This window comes from Rhinopithecus roxellana, chromosome 21, assembly GCF_007565055.1.
Source record: "Rhinopithecus roxellana isolate Shanxi Qingling chromosome 21, ASM756505v1, whole genome shotgun sequence".
NCBI classification, from domain to species: Eukaryota; Metazoa; Chordata; class Mammalia; order Primates; family Cercopithecidae; genus Rhinopithecus; species Rhinopithecus roxellana.
In genome coordinates, this window is record NC_044569.1 from 58,019,371 (window position 1) to 58,041,635 (window position 22,265).

The window sequence follows — 22,265 nt, forward strand, 5'->3', positions numbered from 1 at the left end:
TTTCGGTGACAAAGAAAATATCCCCAGATGAAAACTAGAAAGAAGCTTTCTTAGAAACTTCTTGGTGACGTGTGAATTCATCTCACACAGTTAGACTTCTGTTTCGTGGAGCAGTCCATTAACATCGTCTTTGAGGAAACTGAGAAGTGCTTCTTTGGATCGCTTTGAGGCCTACGCTGATAAAGGAAATATCATCAGTTCAAAACGTGAAAGAAGCTATCTGAGAAACTTTTTCTGATCTGTGAATTCATCTCACAGAGTTACAACTCAGACGTCAGGAAGCAGTTTGCTAACACTCTTTTCGTGGAATCTACAAAGTGATATTTGGGAGCCCATGGGGGCCCATGGTGAAAAAGGAAATATCCTCACATAATAACTACAGAGAAGCTTTCTGAGAGATTGCTTTCTGAAGTGTGACTTCATCACACCGAGTTCCAACCATCCCTTCGTGGAACAGTTTGCCAACACTGTTATCGTGGATTCTGCTAAGTGATATTTGGGAGCTCATTGAGGGCTCTGATGACAAAGGAAACATCCTCAGATCAAAACTGGAAAGAAGCCTTCTGAGAAACTTCATTGCCATGTGTGAATGCAACTCACAATGTTACACGTTTCTCTTCTGTGATCAGTTTGCTAACACAGTTTTCTGGAAATCTGCAATGGGATACTTCTGAGCGCAACAAAGCTTACGGTGACAAGGAAATATCCTCAGATGAAAACTAGAAAGAAGGTTTCTTAGAAACTTCTTGGTGATGTGTGAATTCATCTCATAGAGTTACACTAATGTTTCACGGAGCAGTCCATTAACACTGTCTTTAGGGAACGTGAGAAGAGATTCTTTAGATCGTATTGATGCCTACACTGAGGAAGGAAATATCATCCGTTCAAACGTGCAAGAAACTATCTGAGAATCTTCTTTTTGATCGGTGAATTCGTCTCACAGTGTTACAACTTTGACCTCCGGAAGCAGTTTGTCTCACTCTTTTCGAGGAATCTGCAAAGTAATATTTGGGAGCCCATAGGGGGCCATGGTGAAAAAGGAAATATCCTCACATAATGAATAGAGAGAAGCTTTCTGAGAGATTGCTTTCAGATGTGTGACTTCATCACACAGAGTTCCACCCTTCCCTTCTTGGAACAGTTTGCTAACACTGTTGTCGTGGATTCTGCAAAGTGATATTTGGGAGCCCATTGGGGCCCATGGTGAAAAAGGAAATATCCTCACATAATAATTAGAGAGAAGCTTTCTGAGAGATTTCTTTCTGATGTGTGAATTCATCACACAGAGTTCCACCCTTCCCTTCTTGGAACAGTTTGCTAACACTGTTGTGTTGTATTTTGCAAAGTGATATTTGGGAGCTCTTTGAGAGGTATGGTGAAAAAGGAAATATCCTCAGATCAAAACTGGAAAGAAGCCTTCAGAGTAACTGCATTGCCATGTGTGAATGTAACTCAAAGAGTTACACGTTCCTCTACTGTGATCAGTTTGCTAACAAAGTTTTCTGGAAATCTACATTGGGATACTTCTCAGCGCAATGAAGCTTACGGTGACAAAGGAAATATCCTCAGATGAAAACTAGAAAGAATGATTCTTAGAAACATCTTGGTGATGTGTGAATTCATCTCACCGAGTTACACTTATGTTTCGTGAAGCAGTCCATTAACACTGTCTTTGAGGAATCTGAGAAACGCGTCTTTGGATCGTATTGAGGGCTACGCTGATAAAGGAAATATCATCAGTTCAAAACGTGAAGGAAGGTTTCTGAGAAACCTCTTTCTGATCTGTGAATTCATCTCACAGAGTTACAACTTAGACCAGAGGATGCAGTTTGCTAACACTCTTTTCGTGGAATCTGCAAAGTGATATTTGGGAGCCCTTAGGGGCCCAGGTGAAAAAGGAATTATCCTCACATAATAAATACAGAGAACCTTTCTGAATGATTGCTTTCTGATGTGTGACTGCATCACACAGAGTTCCACCCTTCCCTTTTTGGAACAGTTTGCTGACACTGTTGTCGTGGATTCTGCAAAGTGATATTTGGGAGCTCATTGAGGGCTATGGTGAAAAAGAAAATATCCTCAGATCAAAACTGGAAAGAAGCCTTCTGAGAAACTGCATTGCCATGTGTGAATGCAACTCACAGAGTTACACGTTTCTCTTCAGTGATCAGTTTGCTAACAATGTTTTCTGGAAATCTGCAATGAGATAGTTCTTAGCGCAATGAAGCTTTCGGTGATAAAGGAAATATCCTCAGTTGAAAGCTAGAAAGAAGGCTTCTTAGAAACTTCTTGGTGATGTGTGAATTCATCTCACAGAGTTACACTTATGTTTCGTGGAGCAGTCCATTAACACTCTCTTTGAGGAACCTGACAAGGGCTTCTTGGATCGTATTGAGGCCTACACTGATAAATGAAATATCATCTGTTCAAAACGTGAAAGAAGCTTTCTGAGAAACCTCTTTCGATTCTGTGAATTCATCTCACAGGGTTACAACTTAGTCCTGAGGATGAAGTTTGCTAACACTCTTTTCGTGGAATCTGCAGAGTGATATTTGGGAGCTCATTGAGGGCTATGGTGAAAAACGAAGTATCCTCAGATCAAAACTGAAAAGAAGTCTTCTGAGAAACTGCATTGCCATGAGTGAACGCAACTCACAGAGTTACACGTTTCCCTTCAGTAGTAAGTTTGCAAACACAGTTTTCCGGAAATCTGCAATTAGATACTTCTTAGCGCAATGAAGCTCACGGTGAACAAGGAAATGTCCACAGATGAGAACTAGAAAGAATTTTCTTAGCATCTTCTTGGTGATGTTTGAACTCATCTCACAGAGTTACACTTATGTTTCTTGGAACACTCTATTATCACTGTCTTTGAGAATCCTGGGACGGACTTCTTAGGATCCTAGTGAGGCCTACGCTGAAAAAGGAAATATCATCAGTTCAAAACATGCGGGAACTTTTCGAGAATCTTCTTTCTAATCTGTGAATTCATCTCACAGAGTTACAACATAGAGCTCAGGAAGCAGTTTGCTAACACTCTTTTCGTGGAATCTGCAAAGTGATATTTGGGAGCCCATAGGGTTCCCATGGTGTAAAAGGAAATTTCCTCACATAATAACTAGAGGGAAGCTTTCTGAGAGATTGCTTTCTGATGTGTGACTTCATCACAGATTTCCACACTTCCCTTCTTGGAATCATTTGCTAACACTGTTGTTGTGGATTCTGCAAAGTGATAATTGGGAGCCCATAGGGGCCCATGGTGAAAAAGGAAATATCCTCACTTAATAACGAGACAGAAGCTTTCTGTTGTGTGACTTCATCACACAGAGTTCCACCCTTCCATTCCTGGAACAGTTTGCTAACACTGTTGTCGTGGTTTCTGCAAAGTGATATTTGGGAGCTCATTGAGGGCTATGGTGAAAAAGGAAATATTCTCCGATCAAAACTGGAAAGAAGCCTTCGGAGAAACTGCATTGCCATGTGTGAATGCAACTCACAGAGTTGCACGTTTCTCCTCAGTGATCAGTTTGCTAACACAGTTATATGGAAATTTGCAGTTGGATTCTTCTTAGCGCAATGAAGCTTTCGGTGACAAGGGAAATATCCTCAGATAAAAACTAGAAAGAAGCATTCTTAGAACCTTCTTGGTGATGTGTGAATTCATCTCACAGAGTTACACTTATGTTTCGTGGAGCAGTTCATTAACACTGTCTTTGAGGAACCTGAGAAGGGCTTCTTTGGATCGCTTTGAGGCCTACGCTGATAAAGGAAATATCATTAGTTCAAAACGTGAAAGAAGCTTTCTGAAAAACTTCTTTCTGATCTGTCAATTCATCTCACAAAGTTACAACTTAAACCTCAGGGAGCAGTTTGCTAACACTCCTTTCGTGGAATCTGCAAAGGGATATTTGGGAGCCCATCGAGGCCCATGGTGAAAAAGGAAATGTCCTCAGAAAATAACTGGAGAGAAGCTTTCTGAGACATTGCTTTCTGATATGTGACTTCATCACAGAGTTCCACCCTTCCCTTCTTGAAACAGTTTGCTAACACTGTTGTCGTGGATTCTGCAAAGTGCTATTTGGGAGCTCATTGAGGGCTATGGTGAAAAAGGAAATATCCTCAGATGAAAACTGGAAAGAAGCCTTCTGAGAAACTGCATTGCCATGTGTGAATGCAACTCACAAAGTTACACGTTTCTCTTCAGTGATCTGTTTGCTTACACAGTTTTCTGGAAATCTGCAATGGGATACTTCTTAGCGCAATGAAGCTTACGGTGACAATGGAAATATCCTCAGAGAGACCCTGAAGGAAGCCCTAAACATGAAAAGGAACAACCTGTACCAGCCATTGCAAAAACATGCCACAGTGTAAAGACCGTCGAGGCTAGGAAGAAACTGCATCAACTAACGAGCAAAATAAACAGTTAATATCATAATGGCATGATCAAGTTCACGCATAACAATATTAAACTTAAATGTAAATGGACTAAATGCTCCAATTAAAAGACACAGAGTGGCAACCTGGATCAAGAGTCAAGACCCATCAGTTTGCTGTATTCAGGAGACCCATCTCACATGCAGAGACATATATAGGCTCAAAATAAAGGGATGGAGGAAGATCTACCAAGCAAATGGAGAACAAAGAAAGCAGGGGTTGCAATCCTAGCCTCTGATAAAACAGACTTTAAACCATCAACGATCAAAAAGAGACAAAGAAGGCCATTACATAATGGTAAAGGGATCAATTCAACAGGAAGAGCTAACTCTCCTAAATATATATGCACCCAATACAGGAGTACCCAGATTCATAAAGCAAGTCCTTAGAGACTTACAAAGAGACTTAGACTCCCATACAATAATAATGGGAGACTTCAACACTCCACTGTCAACATTAGACAGATCAATGAGACAGAAAGTTAACAGGGATATCCAGGAATTGAACTCATCTCTGCACCAAGCAGACCGAATAGACATCTATAGAACTCTCCACCCCAAATCAACAGAATATACATTCTTCTCAGCACCACATCGCACTTATTCCAAAATTGACCACATAATTGGAAGGAAAGCACTCCTCAGCAAATGTACAAGAACAGAAATTATAACAAACTGTCTCTCAGACCACAGTGCCATCAAACTAGAACTCAGGACTAAGAAACACAATCAAAACCGCTCAAGTACATGGAAACTGAACAACCTGCTCCTGAATGACTACTGGGTACATAACGAAAAGAAAGCAGGAATATAGATGTTCTTTGATACCGATGAGAACAAAGATACAACATACCAGAATCTCTGGGACACATTTAAAGCAGTGTGTAGAGGGAAATTTATAGCACTAAATGCCCACAAGAGAAAGCAGGAAAGATCCAAAATGGAAACTCTAACATCACAATTAAAAGAACTAGAGAGGCAAGAGCAAACACATTCAAAAGCTAGCATAAGGCAAGAAATAACTCAGATCAGAGCAGAACTGAAGGAGATAGAGACACAAAAAACCCTCCAAAATTTATCAATGAATCCAGGAGTTGGTTTTTTGAAAAGATCAACAAAATTGACAGACCACTAGGAAGACTAATAAAGAAGAAAAGAGAGAGGAATCAAATAGATGCAATAAAAAATGATAAAGGGGATATCACCACCCACCCCACAGAAATGCAAACAACCATCAGAGAATACTATAAATGCCTCTACGCAAATCAACTAGAAAATCTAGAAGAAATGGATAATTTCCTGGGTACTTACACTCTCATAAGACTAAACCAGGAAGAAGTTGAATCCCTGAATAGACCAATAGCAGGCTCTGAAATTGAGGCCACAATTAATAGCCTACCCACCAAAAGAAGTCCAGGACCAGATGGATTCACAGCTGAATTCTACCAGAGGTACAAGGAGGAGCTGGTACCATTCCTTCTGAAACTATTCCAATCAATAGAAAAAGAGGGAATCCCCCTGAACTCATTTTATGAGGCCAACATCATCCTGATACCAAAGCCTGGCAGAGACACAACAAAAAAAGAGAATTTTAGACCAGTATCCCTGATGAACATCAATGCAAAAATCCTCAATAAAATACTGGCAAACCGGATTCAGCAGCACATCCAAAAGCTTATCCACCATGATCAAGTGGGCTTCATCCCTGGGATGCAAGGCTGGTTCAACATTCGCAAATCAATAAACATAATCCAGCATATAAACACAACCAAAGTCAAGAACCACATGATTATCTCAATAGATGCAGAAAAGGCTTTTGACAAAATTCAACAGCCCTTCATGTTAAAAACGCTCAATAAATTCGGTGTTGAGGTAACGTACCTCAAAATAATAAGCGCTATTTATGACAAACCCACAGCTAATATCATACTGAATGGGCAAAACCTGGAAAAATTCCCTTTGAAAACTGGTACAAGACAGGGATGCCCTCTCTCACCACTCCGATTCAACATAGAGTTGGAAGTTCTGGCTAGGGCAATCAGGCAAGAGAAAGAAATCAAGGGTATTCAGTTAGGAAAAGAAGAAGTCAAATTGTCCCTGTTTGCAGATGACATGATTGTATATTTAGAAAACCCCATCGTCTCAGCCCGAAATCTCCTTAAGCTGACAAGCAACTTCAGCAAAGTCTCAGGATACAAAATTAATGTGCAAAAATCACAAGCATCCTGATACACCAGTAACAGACAAGCAGAGAGCCAAGTCAGGAATGAACTTCCATTCACAATTGCTTCAAAGAGAATAAAATACCTAGGAATCCAACTTACAAGGGATGTAAAGGACCTCTTCAAGGAGAACTACAAACCACTGCTCAGTGAAATCAAAGAGGACACAAACAAATGGAAGAACATACCATGCTCATGGATAGGAAGAATCAATATCGTGAAAATGGCCATACTGCCCAAGGTTATTTATAGTTTCAATGCCATCCCCATCAAGCTACCAATGACTTTCTTCACAGAATTGGAAAAAATTGCTTTAAAGTTCATATGGAACCAAAAAAGAGCCCGCATTGCCAAGACAATCCTAAGGCAAAAGGACAAAGCTGGAGGCGTCACGCTACCTGACTTCAAACTCTACTACAAGGCTACAGTAACCAAAACAGAATGGTACTGGTACCAAAACAGAGCTATAGACCAATGGAACAGAACAGAGTCCTCAGAAATAATACCACACATCTACAGCCATCTGATCTTTGACAAACCTGAGAGAAACAAGAAATGGGGAAAGGATTCCCTATTTAATAAATGGTGCCGGGAAAATTGGCTAGCCATAAGTAGAAAGCTGAAACTGGATCCTTTCCTCACTCCTTATACGAAGATTAATTCAAGATGGATTAGAGACTTAAATGTTAGACCTAATACCATAACAACCCTAGAAGAATATCTAGGTAGTACCATTCAGGACATAGGCATGGGCAAGGACTTCATGTCTAAAACACCTAAAGCAATGGTAGCAAAAGCCAAAATTGACAAATGGGATCTAATTAAACTAAAGAGTTTCTGCACAGCAAAAGAAACTACCATCAGAGTGAACAGGCCACCTACAGATTGGGAGAAAATTTTTGCAATCTACTCATCTGACAAAGGGCTAATATCCAGAATCTACAAAGAACTCAAACAAATATACAAGAAAAAACAAAGAACCCCATCAAAAAGTGGGCAAAGGATATGAACAGACATTTCTCAAAAGAAGACATTCATACAGCCAACAGACACATGAGAAAATGCTCATCATCACTCGCCATCAGGGAAATGCAAATCAAAACCACAATGAGATACCATCTCACACCAGTTAGAATGGCAATCATTAAAAAATCAGGAAACAACAGTTGTTGGAGAGGATGTGGAGAAATAGGAACACTTTTACACTGTTGGTGGGATTGTAAACTAGTTCAATCATTATGGAAAACAGTATGGCAATTCCTCAAGGATCTAGAACTAGATGTACCGCATGACCCAGCCATCCCACAACTGGGTATATACCCAAAGGATTATAAATTATTCTACTACAAAGACACATGCACACGTATGTTTATTGGGGCACTATTCACAATAGCAAAGACTTGTAATCAACCCAAATGTCCATCTGTGACAGACTGGATTAAGAAAATGTGGCACATATACACCATGGAATACTATGCAGCCATAAAAAAGGATGAGTTTGCGTCCTTTGTAAGGACATGGATGCAGCAGGAATCCATCATTCTTAGCAAAGTATCACAAGAACAGAAAACCAAACACCGCATATTCTCACTCATATGTGGGAACTGAACAATGAGATCACTTGGACTCGGGAAGGGGAACATCACACACTGGGGCCTATCATGGGGAGGGGGGAAGCGGAAGGGATTGCATTGGGGAGATACGCTTGATATAAATGATGAATTGATGGGTGCTGACGAGTTGATGGGTGCAGCACACCAACATGGTACAAATATACACATGTAACGAACCTGCACGTTATGCACAAGTATCCTAGAACCTAAAGAATAATAAAAAAAAAAAAGAAAGAAAAGAAAATTAGAAAGAAACTTTCTTATTAATATCTTGGTGATGTGTGAATTCATCTCACAGAGTTACACTTATGTTTCGTGGAGCAGACCATTCACACTGTCTTTGAGGAACCTGAGAAGGGCTTCTCGGATCGTACTGAGGCCTACGCTGATAAAGGAAATATCATCAGTTCAAAATGTGAAAGAAGCTTTCTGAGAAACCTCTTTCTGATCTGTGAATTCTTCTCACAGAGTTCCAACTTAGACCTGCGGATGTAGTTTGCTAACACTCTTTTCGTGGAATATGCAAAGTGATATTTGGGAGTCCATAGGGGCCCATGATGAAAAAGGAATTATCCTCACATAATAAATACAGAGAACCTTTCTGAGAGATTGCTTTCTGATGTGTGTCTTCATCACACAGAGTTCCACCCTTACCTTTTTGGAACAGTTTGCTGACACTGTTCTCGTGTATTCTTCAAAGTGATATTTGTGAGCCCATAGGGGCCCATGGTGAGAAAGGAAATATCCTCACTTAATAACCAGAGAGAAGTTTTCTGAGAGATTGCTTTCTGATGTGTGACTTCATCACACACAGTTCCACCATTCCCTCCTTGGGACAGTTTGCTAACACTGTTGTCGTGGATTCTGCAAAGTGATATTTGGGAGCTCATTGAGGGCTATGGTGAAAAAGAAAATATTCTCAGATCAAAACTGGAAAGGAGCCTTCTGAGAAACTGCATTGCCATGTGTGAATGCAACTCACAGATTTACACTTTTCTCTTCAGTGATCAGTTTGCTAACAAAGTTTTCTGGAAATCTGCAATGAGATACTTCTTAGCGAAATGAAGCTTACGGTGACAAAGGAAATATCCTCAGATGAAAACTAGAAAGAAGGCTTCTTAGAAACTTCTTGGTGTTGTCTGAATTCATCTCACAGAGTTACACATATGTTTCGTGGAGCAGACCATTCACACTGTCTTTGAGGAACCTGAGAAGGGCGTCTCGGATTGTATTGAAGCCTACGATGATAAAGGAAATATCAGCAGTTCAAAACGTGAAAGAAGCTTTCTGAGAAACTTCTTTCTGATCTCTGAATTCATCTCACAGAGTTACAATTTAGATCTCAGGAAGCAGTTTGCTAACACTCTTTTCGTGGAATCTGCAAAGTGATATTTTGGAGCCCATAGGGGCCCATGGTGAAAAAGGAAATACCCTCAGATAATTACTAGAGCGAAGCTTTCAGAGAGATTGCTTTCTGTTGTGTGAGTTCAACACACAGGGCTCCACTCTTCCCTTCTTGGAACTGTTTGCTAAAACTGTTGTCGTAAATTATGCAAAGTGATATTTCGGAGCCGATAGGGTCCCATGTTGAAAAAGGAAATATCCTCACATATTAACTGGTGAGAAGCTATCTGAGATATTACTTTCTGATGTATGACTCCATCACACAGAGTTCCACCCTTCCCTTCTTCGAACCTTTTGCTAAAAGTGTTGTCGTGGATTCTGCAAAGTGATATTTGGAGCTCTTTGAGGGTTATGGTGAAAAAGGAAATATCCTCAGATCAAAATTGGAAAGAAGCTTTCTGAGAAACTGCTTTGCCATATGTGAATGCAACTCACAGAGTTACATGTTTCTCTTCAGTGATCAGTTTGCTACAAAGTTTTCTGGAAATCTATATTGGGATACTTATTAGCGCAATGAAGCTTATGGTGACAAAGGAAATATACTCAGATGAAAAGTAGAAAGAAGCTTTCTGAGAAACTTCTTGGTGATGTGTGAATTCATCTCACAGAGTTACACTTACGTTTCAGGGACCAGTCCGTTAACACTGTCTTTGAGGAACCTGGGAAGGGCTTCTTTGGATCATATTGATTCCTACACTGATAAAGGAAATATCATCAGTTCAAAACGTGAAAGCTTTCTGAGAAACTTCTTTCGGATCTGTGAATTCATCTCACAAAGTTACAACATAGACCCCAGGAGGCAGTTTGCTAACACCCTTTTCGTGGAAAATGCAAAGTGATATTTGGGAGCCCTTAGAGGCCCATGGTGAAAAAGGAAATATCCTCACATAATAACTAGAGAGAAGCTTTCTGAGAGATTGCTTTCTGATGTGTGACTTCATCACCCAGAGTTCCACACTTCCCTTCTTCGAAAAGTTTGCTAACACTGTGTCGTGGATTCTGCAAAGTGATATTTGGGAGCACATTGTGGGCTATGGTGAGAAAGTAAATATCCTCAGATCAAAACTGGAAAGAAGCACTCTGAGAAACTGCATTGCCATGTGTGAATGCAACTCACAGAGTTACAGGATTCTCTTCAGTGATTAGTTTGCTAACAAAGTTTTCTGGAAATGTGCAGTGGGATACTTCTTAGAGCAATGAAGCTTACAGTGACAAAGGAAATATCCTCATATGAAAACTGGAAAGAAGCTTTCTTAGAAACTTCTTGGTGTTGTATCAATTCATCTCACAGAGTTACACTTATGTTTCATGGAGCAGTCCATTAACACTGTCTTTGAGGAATCTGAGAATGGCTTCTTTGGATCGCATTTAGGCCTACGATGATGAAGGAAATATCATCACTTCAAAAAGTGAAAGAAGCTTTCTGAGAAACGTAATTCTAATCTGTGAATTCATCTCACAGAATTACAGCTTGGACCTCAGGAAGCAGTTTGCTAACACTCTTTTCGTGGAATCTGCAAAGTGATATTTCGGAGCCCATAGGGGCCCATGATGAAAAAGAAAATATCCTCAGATAATAACTAGAGGGAATCTTTCTGAGAGATTGCTTTCTGATGTGTGACTTCATCACACAGAGTTCCACCCTTCCCTTCTTGGAACATTTTGCTAACACTGTTGTCGTGGATTCTTCTAACTGATATTTGGGAGCCCATAGGGGCCCATGGGGTAAAGGAATTATACTCACATAATAACTAGAGAGAAGCTTTCTGAGAGATTGCTTTCTGATGTGTGACTTCCTCACAGAAAGTTCCACCCTTCCCTTCTAGGAACAGTTTGCTAACACTGTTGTCATGGATTCTGCAAAGTGATATTTGTGAGCTCATGGAGGGCCATGGTCAAAAAGGAAATATCCTCAGATCAAAACTGGAAAGAAGCCTCCTGAAAATCTGCATTGCCATGTTTGAATGCAAGTCAGTGAGTTACCATTTTCTCTTCAGTGATCAGTTTGCTAACACAGTTTTCTGGAAATCTGCAATGGGATACCTATTAGCACCATGAAGCTTTGGTGACAAGGGAAATATCCTCAGATGAAAACTAGAAAGAACCTTTCTTAGAAATTTCTTGGTGAAGTGTGAATTCATCTCACAGAGTTAAACTTATGTTTCGTGGAGCGGTCCATTAACACTGTCTTTGAGGAACCTGGGAAGGGCTTCTTTGGATAATATTGAGGCCTACGCCGATAAAAGAAATATCATCAGTTCAAAACCTGAAAGCAGCTTTCGGAGAAACTACTTTCTGATCTGCGACTTCATCTCACAGAGTTACAACTTAGACATCAGGAAGCAGTTTGCTACCACACTTTTCGTGGAATCTGCAATGTTATATTTGGGAGTCCATGGGGGCCCATGTTGAAAAAGGAAATATCCTCAGATAATAACTAGAGGGAAGCTTTCTCAGAGATTGCTTTTCTGATGTGTGACACCATCACACAGAGTTCCACCCTTACCTTCTTGGAACAGTTTGCTAACACTGTTGTCGTGGATTCTACAAAGTGATATTTCGGAGCCCATAGGGGCCCATGGTGAAAAAGGAAATATCCTCACATAATAACTAGAGTGAAGCTTTCTGAGAGATTGCTTTCTGATGTGTGACTTCATCACACCGAGTTCCACCCTTTCCTTCTTGGAACAGTTTGCTGACACTGTTGTCGTGGATTCTGCAAAGTGATATTTGGGAGTTCACGGATGGCTATGGTGAAAAAGGAAATATCCTCAGATCAAAACTGGAAGGAAGCCTTCTGAGAAACTGCATTACCATGTGTGAATGCAACTCCCAGAGTTACCCGTTTCTCTTCAGTGATCAGCTTGCTAACACAGTTTTCTGGAAATCTGCAATGGGATACTTCTCAGCACAATGTAGCTTATGGTGACAAAGGAAATATCCTCAGATGAAAAATGGAAAGAAGCCTTCCCAGAAACTTCATGGTGATGTGTGATTTCATATCACAGTGTTACACTTATGTTTCGTGGAGCCGTCCAATAACACTGTCTTTGAGGAACCAGAGAAGGGCTTCTTTGGATCGCATTGAGGCCTACGCTGAGAAAGGAAATATCATCAGTTCAAAACGCGAAAGAAGCTTTCTGAAAAACTTCTTTCTGATCTGTGAATTTCTCTCACAGAGTTACAACTTAGACCTCAAGAAGCCGTTTGCTAACACTCTTCTCCTTGAATCTGCAAAGTGATATTTGGGAGCCCCTAGGGGCCCATTGTGAAAAAGTAAATATCCTCACATAATAACTGGAGAGAAGCTTTCTGAGAGATTGCTTTCTGATGTGTGACTTCATCACACAGAGTTCCACCCTTCCCTTCATGGAACAGATTGCTAACACTGTTGTCGTGTATTCTGCAAACTGATATTTGGGAGCTCATTGAGGGCTATGGTGTAAAAGGATATATCCTCAGATCAGAACTGAAGAAGCCTTCTGAGAAACTGCATTGCCATGTGTGAATGCAACTCGCAGATTACATGCCTCTCTTCAGTGATCAGTTTGCTAACACAGTTTTCTGGAAATCTGCAATGGGATACTTCTTAGTGCAATGAATCTTGTGGTGAGAAAGGAAATATCCTCAGATGAAAACTAGAATGAAGCTTTCTTAGAAACTTCTTGGTAATGCGTGAATTCATCTCACAGAGTTAAACTAACGATTCGTGGAGCAGTCCATTAAAACTGTCTTTGAGGAACCTGAGAAGGGTTCTTTGGATCGTATTGAGGCCTACGCCAATAAAGGAAATATCATCAGTTCAAAACCTAAAAGCAGCATTCGGAGAAATTTCTTTCTGATCTGTGACTTCATCTCACAGACTTACATATTAGACCTCAGGAAGCAGTTTGCTAACACTCTTTAGGTGGAATCTGCAAAGTGATATTTGGGAGTCTGTAGGGGCCCATAGTGAAAAAGGAAATATCCTCAGATAATAACTAGATAGAAGCTTTCTAAGAGATTGCTTTTGTGATGTGTGACTTCATCACCCAGAGTTCCTCCTTCCCTTCTTGGAACAGTTTGCTATCACCGTTGTCGTGGATTCTGCAAAGAGATATTTGGGAGCCCAAAGGGGCCCATGGTGAAAAAGGAAATATCTTCACATAATAACAAGAGAGAAGCTTTCTCAGAGATTGCTTTCTCATGTGTGAGTTCATCACACCGAGTTCCACCTTTCCCTTCTTGGAACAGTTTGCTAACACTGTTGTCGTGGAATATGCAAAGTGATATTAAGGAGCTCATTGAGGGCTACGGTGAAAAAGGAAATATCCTCAGATGAAAACTGGAAAGAAGCCTTCTGAGAAACTGCATTGCCATGTGTGAATACAACTCAGAGAGTTACACTTTTCTTTTCAGTGATCTGTTTCCTAACACAGTTTTCTGGAAATTTGCAATTAGATACTTCTTAGCGCAATGAATCTCACGCTGTGAAAGGAAATATCCTCAGAGGAAAACGAAAAAGAAGTTTTCTTTGAAACTTCTTGGTGATTTGTGAATTCATCTCACAGAGATACACTTATGTTTCATGGAGCACTCCATTAACACTGTCTCTGAGGAACCTGAGAAGGGCTTCTTTGGATCGCATTGAGGCCTACGCTGATAAAGGAAATATCTTCAGTTCAAAACGTGAAAGAAGCTTTCTGAGAAGCTTCTTTCTTATCTGTGAATTCATCTCACAGAGTTACAACTTAGACCTTAGGAAGCCGTTTGCTAACACTCTTTTCGTGGAATCTACAAAGTTATATTTGGGAGCACATAGGGGCCAATGTGAAAAAGGAAATATCATCACGTAATAACTAGAGAGAAGCTTTCTGAGAGATTGCTTTCTGATGTGTGACTTCATCACACAGAGTTCCACCCTTCCCTTCCTGGAACATTTTGCTGACACTGTTGTCGTACATTCTGCAAAGTGATATTTGGTAGCCCATAGGGGAACATGGTGAAAAAGGAAATATCCTCAGATAATAACTAGACAGAAGGTTTCTGAGAGATTGCTTTCTGATGTGTGACTTCATCACACAGAGTTCCACCCTTCCCTTTTTGGAACAGTTTGCTAACACTGTTGTCGTTTATTCTGCAAAGCGATATTTGGGAGCTCATTGAGGGCTATGGTGAAAAAGGAAATATCCTCATATCAAAACTTGAAAGAAGCCTTTTGAGAAACTGCATGGCCATGTGTGAATGCAAATCACTGAGTTACACTTTTCTCTTCAGGGATCGTTTTGTTAACAAATTTTCTGGAAATCGGCAATGGGATACTTCTAAGCACAATGAAGCTGACGGTGACAAGGGAAGTATCCTCAGAGGAAAACTACAAAGAATCTTTCTTAGAAAATTCTTGGTGATGTGTGAATTCATCTCACAGAGTTACATTTATGTTTCGTGGAGCAGTCCATTAACACTGTCTTTGAGGTACCTAAGAAAGGCTTCTTTTGATCGCATTTAGGCCAAAGCTGATAAAGGAATTATCATCAGTTGAAAACATGAAAGAAGCTTTCTGAGGAAATTCCTTCTGATCTGTGAATTCATCTCACAGAGTTACACCTTAGACCTCAGGAAGCGGTGTGCTAACCCTCTTTTCGTGGAATCTCCAAGGTGACATTTGGGAGCCCATAGGAGGCCAAGGAGTAAAAGGAAATATCCTCACATAATAACTAGAGAGAAGTTTTCTGAGAGATTGCTTTCTGTTGTGTGACTTCATCACACACAGTTCCACCCTTCCCTTCTTGGACCAGTTTGCTAACACTGTTGTCGTGGATACTGCAAAGTGATATTTGGGAGCTCATTGACGGCTATGGTGAAAAAGGAAATATCCTCAGATCAAAACTGGAAAGAAGCCTTCTGAGAAACTGCATCGCCATGTGTGAATGCAACTCACAGAGTTACAGATTTCTCTTGAGTGATCAGTTTGCTAACACAGTTTTCTGCAAATCTGCCTTTAGATACTTCTTAGCGCAATGAAGGTAACGGTGACAAAGGAAATATCCTCAGATGATAACTGGAAAGAAGCTTTCTTAGAAACTTCTTGGTGATGCGTGAATTCATCTCACAGAGTTACACTTATATTTCGTTGAGCAGTCCATTAACACGGTCTTTTGGGAACCTGAGAAGGGCTTCTTTGGATCGCATTGAGGGTTACACTGATACAGGAAATATCATCAGTTCAAAACGTGAAAGAAGCATTCTTTGAAACTTCTTTCTGATCTGTGAATTCATCTCACACAGTTACACCTTAAACCTCAGTAAGCAGTTTCCCAACGCTCTTTTCGTGGAATCTGCAAAGTGATATTTGGGAGCCCTTAGGTACCCATGCTGAAAAAGGAAATACCTCAGATAATAAATAGATAGAAGCTTTCTGAGAGATTGCTTTCTGATATGTTACTTCATTACACAGAGTTGCACCCTTTCCTTCATGGAACAGTTTGCTAACACTGTTGTCGTGGATTCTGCAAAGTGATATTTGGGAGCTCATTGAGGGTTGTGGTGAAAAAGGAAATATCCTCAGATCAAAACTGGAAAGAAGCCTTCTGAGAAAGTGCATTGCAATGTGTGAAAGCAACTCTCAGAGTTAAATGTTTCTCTTCAGTAATCAGTTTGCTAACACAGTTTTCTGGAAATCTGCAATGGGATACTTCTTGACGCAATGAAGCTTACGGTGACAAAGGGAATATCCTCACATGAAAACTAGTAAGAAGCTTTCCTAGAAACTTCTTGATGATGTGTGAATTCATCTCACAGAGTTATACTTATGTTTCGTGGAGCAGTCCATTAACACTGTCTTTGAGGAACCTGAGAAGGGCTTCTTTGGATCGCATTGAGTCCTACGCTGATAAAGGAAATATCATCAGTACAAAACATGAAAGAAGTTTCTGGGAAACTACTTACTGACCTGTGGATTCATCTCACAGAGTTACACCTTAGAACTCAGGAAGCAGTTTGCTAACACTCTTTTCGTGGAATATGCAAAGTGATATTTGGGAACCCGTAGGGGCCCGTGGTGAAAAAGGATATATCCTCAGATAATAACTAGAGAGATTCTCTCTGAGAGATTGCTTTCGGATGTGTGACTTCATCAAAGAGTTCCACTCTTCCCTTCTTGGAACAGTTGGATCACACTGTTGTCGTAGATTCTGCAAAGTGATATTTGGGAGCCCCTAGGGGCCCATGGTGAAAAAGGAAATATCCTCACATAATAACTAGAGAGAAGCTTTCTGAGAGATTGCTTTCTGATGTGTGACATCATCACACAGAGTCCCACCCTTCCCTTCTTGGAACGGTTTGCTAACACTGTTCTCGTGGATTCTGGAAAGTGATATTTGGGAGCCCATAGGGGCCCATGGTGAAAAAGGTAATATATTCACATAATAATTAGAGATAATCGTTCTGAGAGATTGCTGTCTGATATTTCACTTCATCACACAGAGTTCCACCCTTCCCTTCTTAGAACAGCGTGCTAACACTGTTGTTGTGGATTCTGCAAAGTGATATTGGGAGCTCATTGAGGGCTATGGTTAAAAAGGAAATATCCTCAGATCAAAACTGGAAAGAAGCCTTCTGAGAAACAGCATTGCCATGTGTGAATGCAACTCCCAGACTAACACGTTTCTCTTCAGTGATCCGTTTGCTAACAAAGTTTTCTGGAAATTTACAATGGGATACTTCTTAGCGCACTGAAGCTTACGGGTGACAAAGGAAATGTCCTCAGATGAAAGTTAGAAAGAAGCTATTTTAGACACTTCTTGGTGATGTGTGAATTCGTCCCACAACCTTACACTTATGTTTCGTGGAGCAGTCCATTAACAGTGTCTTTGAGGAACCAGAGAAGGGCTTCTTTGGATCGTATTGAGACCTACGCTGATAAAGGAAATATCATCAGTTCAAAACGAGAAAGAAGCTTCTGAGAAACTTCTTTCTTATCTGTGAATTCATCTCACAGAGTTACACCTTAGACCTCAGGAAGCAGTTTGCTAACACTCGTTTCGTGGAATCTGCAAAGCGATATTTGGGAGCCCATAGGGGCCCATGGTGAAAAAGGAAATATCCTCAGATAATAACTAGAGAGAATCTTTCTGAGAGATTGCGTTCTGATGTGTGACTTCATTACACAGATATTCACCCTTCCCTTCTTGGAACAGTTGGCTAACACTGTTGTCGTGGATACTGCAAAGTGATATTTGGGAGCTCTTTGAGGGCTATGGTGAAAAAGGAAATATCCTCAGATCAAAACTGGAAAGAAGCCTTCTGAGAAACTGCATTGCCATGTTGAATGCAACTCACAGATTTACACGTTCCTCTTCAGTGATCAGTTTGCTAAGAAAGATTTCTGGAAATCTGCCATGGGATACTTCTTAGCGCAATGAAGCTTAAGGTGACAAAGGAAATATCCTCAGAGGAAAACTAGAGAGAAGCTTTTTAGAAATTTCTTCCTGATGTATGAATTCATCTCACAGAGTTACAGTTTTGTTTCGTGGAGCAGTACATTAACACTGTCTTTGAGGAACCAGAGAAGGGCTTCTTTGGATCGCATTGAGGCCTACGCCGATAAAGGAAATATCATCAGTTCAAAATGTGAAAGAAGATTTCTGAAAAACTTCTTTCTGATCTGTGATATCATCTCACAGATTTACACCTTATTCCTCAGGAATCAGTTTGCTAACACTCTTATAGTGGAATATGCAAAGTGATATTTGGGAGTCCATAGGGGTCCATGGTGAAAAAGGAAATATCCTCAGATAATAACTAGAGAGAATCTTTCTGAGAGATTTCTTCCGGATTTGTGCATTCATCACACAGAGTTCCACCCTTGCCTTCCTGGAACAGTTTGCTGACACTGTTTTCGTGGATTCTGCAAAGGGATATTTGGGAGCTCATTGAGCTCCATGGTGAAAAGTAAATATCCTCAGATCAAAACTGGAAAGAAGCCTTCTGAGAAACTGAATTGCCATGTGTGAATGCAACTCACAGAGTTACACGTTTCTCTTCAGTGATCCGTTTGCTAACAAAGTTTTCTGGAAATCTGCAATGGTATACTTCTTAGCGCAATGAAGCTTTCAGTGACAAAGGATATATCCTCAGATGAAAAGTAGAAAGAAGCTCTCTTGAAACTTCTTGGTGATATATGAATTCATCTCACAGAGTTACACTTATGTTTCGTGGAGCAGTCCATTAACACTGTCTTTGAGGGTCCTGAGAAGGACTCCTTTGGATCGCATTGAGACCTACGCTGGTAAAGTAAATATCATCAGTTGAAAAGGTGAAAGAAGCATTCTGAGAAACTTCTTTCCGATCTGTGAATTCATCTCACGGAGTTACTCCTTAGACCTCAGGAAGCAGTTTGCTAACACGTTTTTCGTGGAATCTGCAAAGTGATATTTCGGAGCCCGTTGGGGCCACATTGAAAAAGGAAATATCCTCACATAGTAACTAGAGAGAAACTTTCGGAGAGATTGCTTTCTGATGTGTGACTTCATCACACAGAGTTCCACCCTTCCATTCTTAGAACAGTTTGCTAACACTGTTGTGTGGATTCTGCAAAGTGATATTTGGGAGCCGATTGAGGGCTACGGTGAAAAAGGAAATATCCTCAAATCAAAACTGGAAATTAGCCTTCTGCGAAACTGCATTGCCATGTGTGAATGCAACTCACAGAGCTACACATTTCTCTTCAGTGCTGAGTTTGCTAACACAGTTGTTTGGAACTCTGCAATGGGACACTTCTTAGCGCAATGAAGCTTACGGTGACAAAGGAAATATCCTCAGATGAAAACTAGAAAGAAGCCTTCGTAGAAAATCCCTGGTGATGTGTGAATTCATCTCACAGAGTTACACTTATTTTTCGTGGTGCAGTCCACTAACACTGTCTTTGGGAACCTGCGAAGGGCTTCTTTTGATCGCATTGAAGCCTTTGCTGAAAAAGGAAATATCATCAGGTCAAAAAGTGAAAGAAGCTTTCTGAGAAACTTCTTTCTAATCTGTGAATCATCTCACAGAGTTACTCCTTAGACCTCAGGAAGCAGTTTGCTAACACTCTTTTCGTGCAATATGCAAAGTGATATTTGGGAGCCCATAGGGGCCCATGGTGAAAAAGGAAATATCCTCACATAACAACTGTAGAGAAGCTTTCTGAGAGATTGCTTTCCGATGTGAGACTTCATCACACAGAGTTCCACCCTTCCCTTCTTGAAACAGTTTGCTAACACTGTTGTCTTGGAGTCTGCTAAGTGATATTTGTGAGCTCATTGAGAGCTATTTTGAAAAAGGAAATATCTTCAGATCAAAACTGGGAAGAAGCCTTCTGAGAAACTGCACTGTCAGGTGTGAATCCAACGCAGAGAGTTACACGGTTCTCTTCAGTTATCAGTTTGCTAACATAGTTTCTGGAAATCTGCAATTAAATCCTTCTGAGCACAATGAAGCTTATGGTGACAAAGGAAATATCCTCAGATGAAAAGTTGAAGGAAGCTTTGTTAGAAACTTCTTGGTGAACTGTGAATTAATCTCACAGAGTTACCCTTATGTTTCGTGGAGCAGTCCATTAACACTGTCTTTGAGGAAACTGAGAAGGGTTTCTTTGGATTGCATTCACGCCTATGCTGATAAAGGAAATATCATCAGTTCAAAACGTGAAAGAAGCTTTCTGAGCAACATCTTTCTAATCTGTGCATTCATCTCACAGATTTACAACGTAGAGCTCAGGAAGCAGTTTGCTAACACTCTTTTCGTGGAATCTGCAAAGTGATATTTGGGAGCCCATATAGGCCCATGGTGAAAAAGGAAATATTCACAGATAATAAGTAGAGAGAAGCTTTCAGAGAGATTGCATTCTGATGTGTGACTTCATCACACAGAGTTCAACCCTTCCCTTATTGGAACAGTTTGCTAACACTGTTGTCGTGGATTCTGCAAAGTGATATTTGCGAGCCCATAGGGGCTTATGGTGAAAAAGGAAATATCCTCACATAATAACTAGAGAGAACCTTTCTGAGAGATTGCTTTCTGATGGGTGAATTCATCACACAGAGTTCCAACTTTCTCTTCTTGGAACAGTTTGCTAAAACTGTTGTCGTGGATTTTACAAAGTGATATGTGGGAGCTCATTGAGGGCTGTGGTGAAAAAGGAAATATCCTCAGATCAAAACTGGAAAGAAGCCTTCTGAGAAACTGCATTGCGATGTGTGAATGCAACTCACAGAGTTACACTTTTCTCTTCTGTGATCAGTTTGCTAACTACGTTTTCTGGAAATCTGCAATGGGATCCTTCACAGAGCAATGAAGCTTACGGTGACAAAGGACATATCCTCAGATGAAAACTAGAAAGAAGCTTTCTTAGAAACTTCTTGGTGGTGTGGAATTCATCTCACAGGGTTACACTTATGTTTCGTGGAGTAGTCCATTACCATTGTCTTTGAGGAACCTGAGAAGGGCTTCTTTGGATCGCATTGAGGCCTACGCTGATAAAGGACAATCATTAGTTCAAAACTTGAAAGAAGCTTTCGGGGCCACTTCTTTCTGATCTGCGAATACACCTCACAGAGTTACACCTTAGATCTCAGAAGCAGTTTGCTAAAACTCTTTTCGTGGAATCTACAAACTGATATTTCGGAGCCCATAGGGACCCATGGTGAAAAAGGAAATATCCTCAGATAATAAGTAGAGAGACGCTTTCTGAGAGATTGGTTTCTGATGTGTGACTTCATCACACAGAGTTCCACCGTTCTCTTCTTGGAACAGTTTGCTAACACTGTTGTTGTGGATACTGCAAAGTGATATTTGGGAGCTCATTGAGTGCTATGATGAAAAAAGAAATATCTTCAGATCAAAACTGGAAAGAAGCCTTGTGAGAAACTGCATTGCCATGTGTGGATACAACTCAGAGACTTTCAAGTTTCTCTTCAGTGATCCGTTTGCTAACACAGTTTTCTGGAAATCTGCAATTAGATACTTCCTAGCTCAATGAAGCTTACGGTGACAAAGGAAATATCCTCAGATGAAAACTACAAAGAAGCATTCTTAGAAACTTCTTGGTGATGTGTGAATTCATCTCACAGAGTTACACTTATGTTTCGTGGAGCAGTCCATTAACACTGTCTTTCAGGAGACTGAGAAGGGCTTCTTTGGATCGCATTTAGGCCTACGCTAACAAAGGAAATATCATCAGTTCAAAACTTGAAAGAAGCTTTCTGAGAAACTTCTTTCTGATCTGTGAATTCATCTCACAGAGTTACACCTTAGACCTCAGGAGGCAGTTTGATAACACTCTTTTCGTGGAAACTGCAAAGTGATATTTTGGAGCCCATAGGTGCCCTTGGTGAAAAAGGAATTGCCCTCACATAATAACTAGTGAGAAGCTTTCTGAGATATTGCTTCCTGATGTGTGCCTTCATCACACAGAGTTCCACCCCTCCGTTTTTGGAAAAGTTTGCTAACACTGTTGTCGTGAATTCTGCAAAGTGATATTTGGGAGCCCATAGAGGCCCATGGTGAAAAAGTAAATATCCTCACATAATAACTAGAGAGAAGCTTTCTGAGAGATTGCTTTCTGATGTGTGACT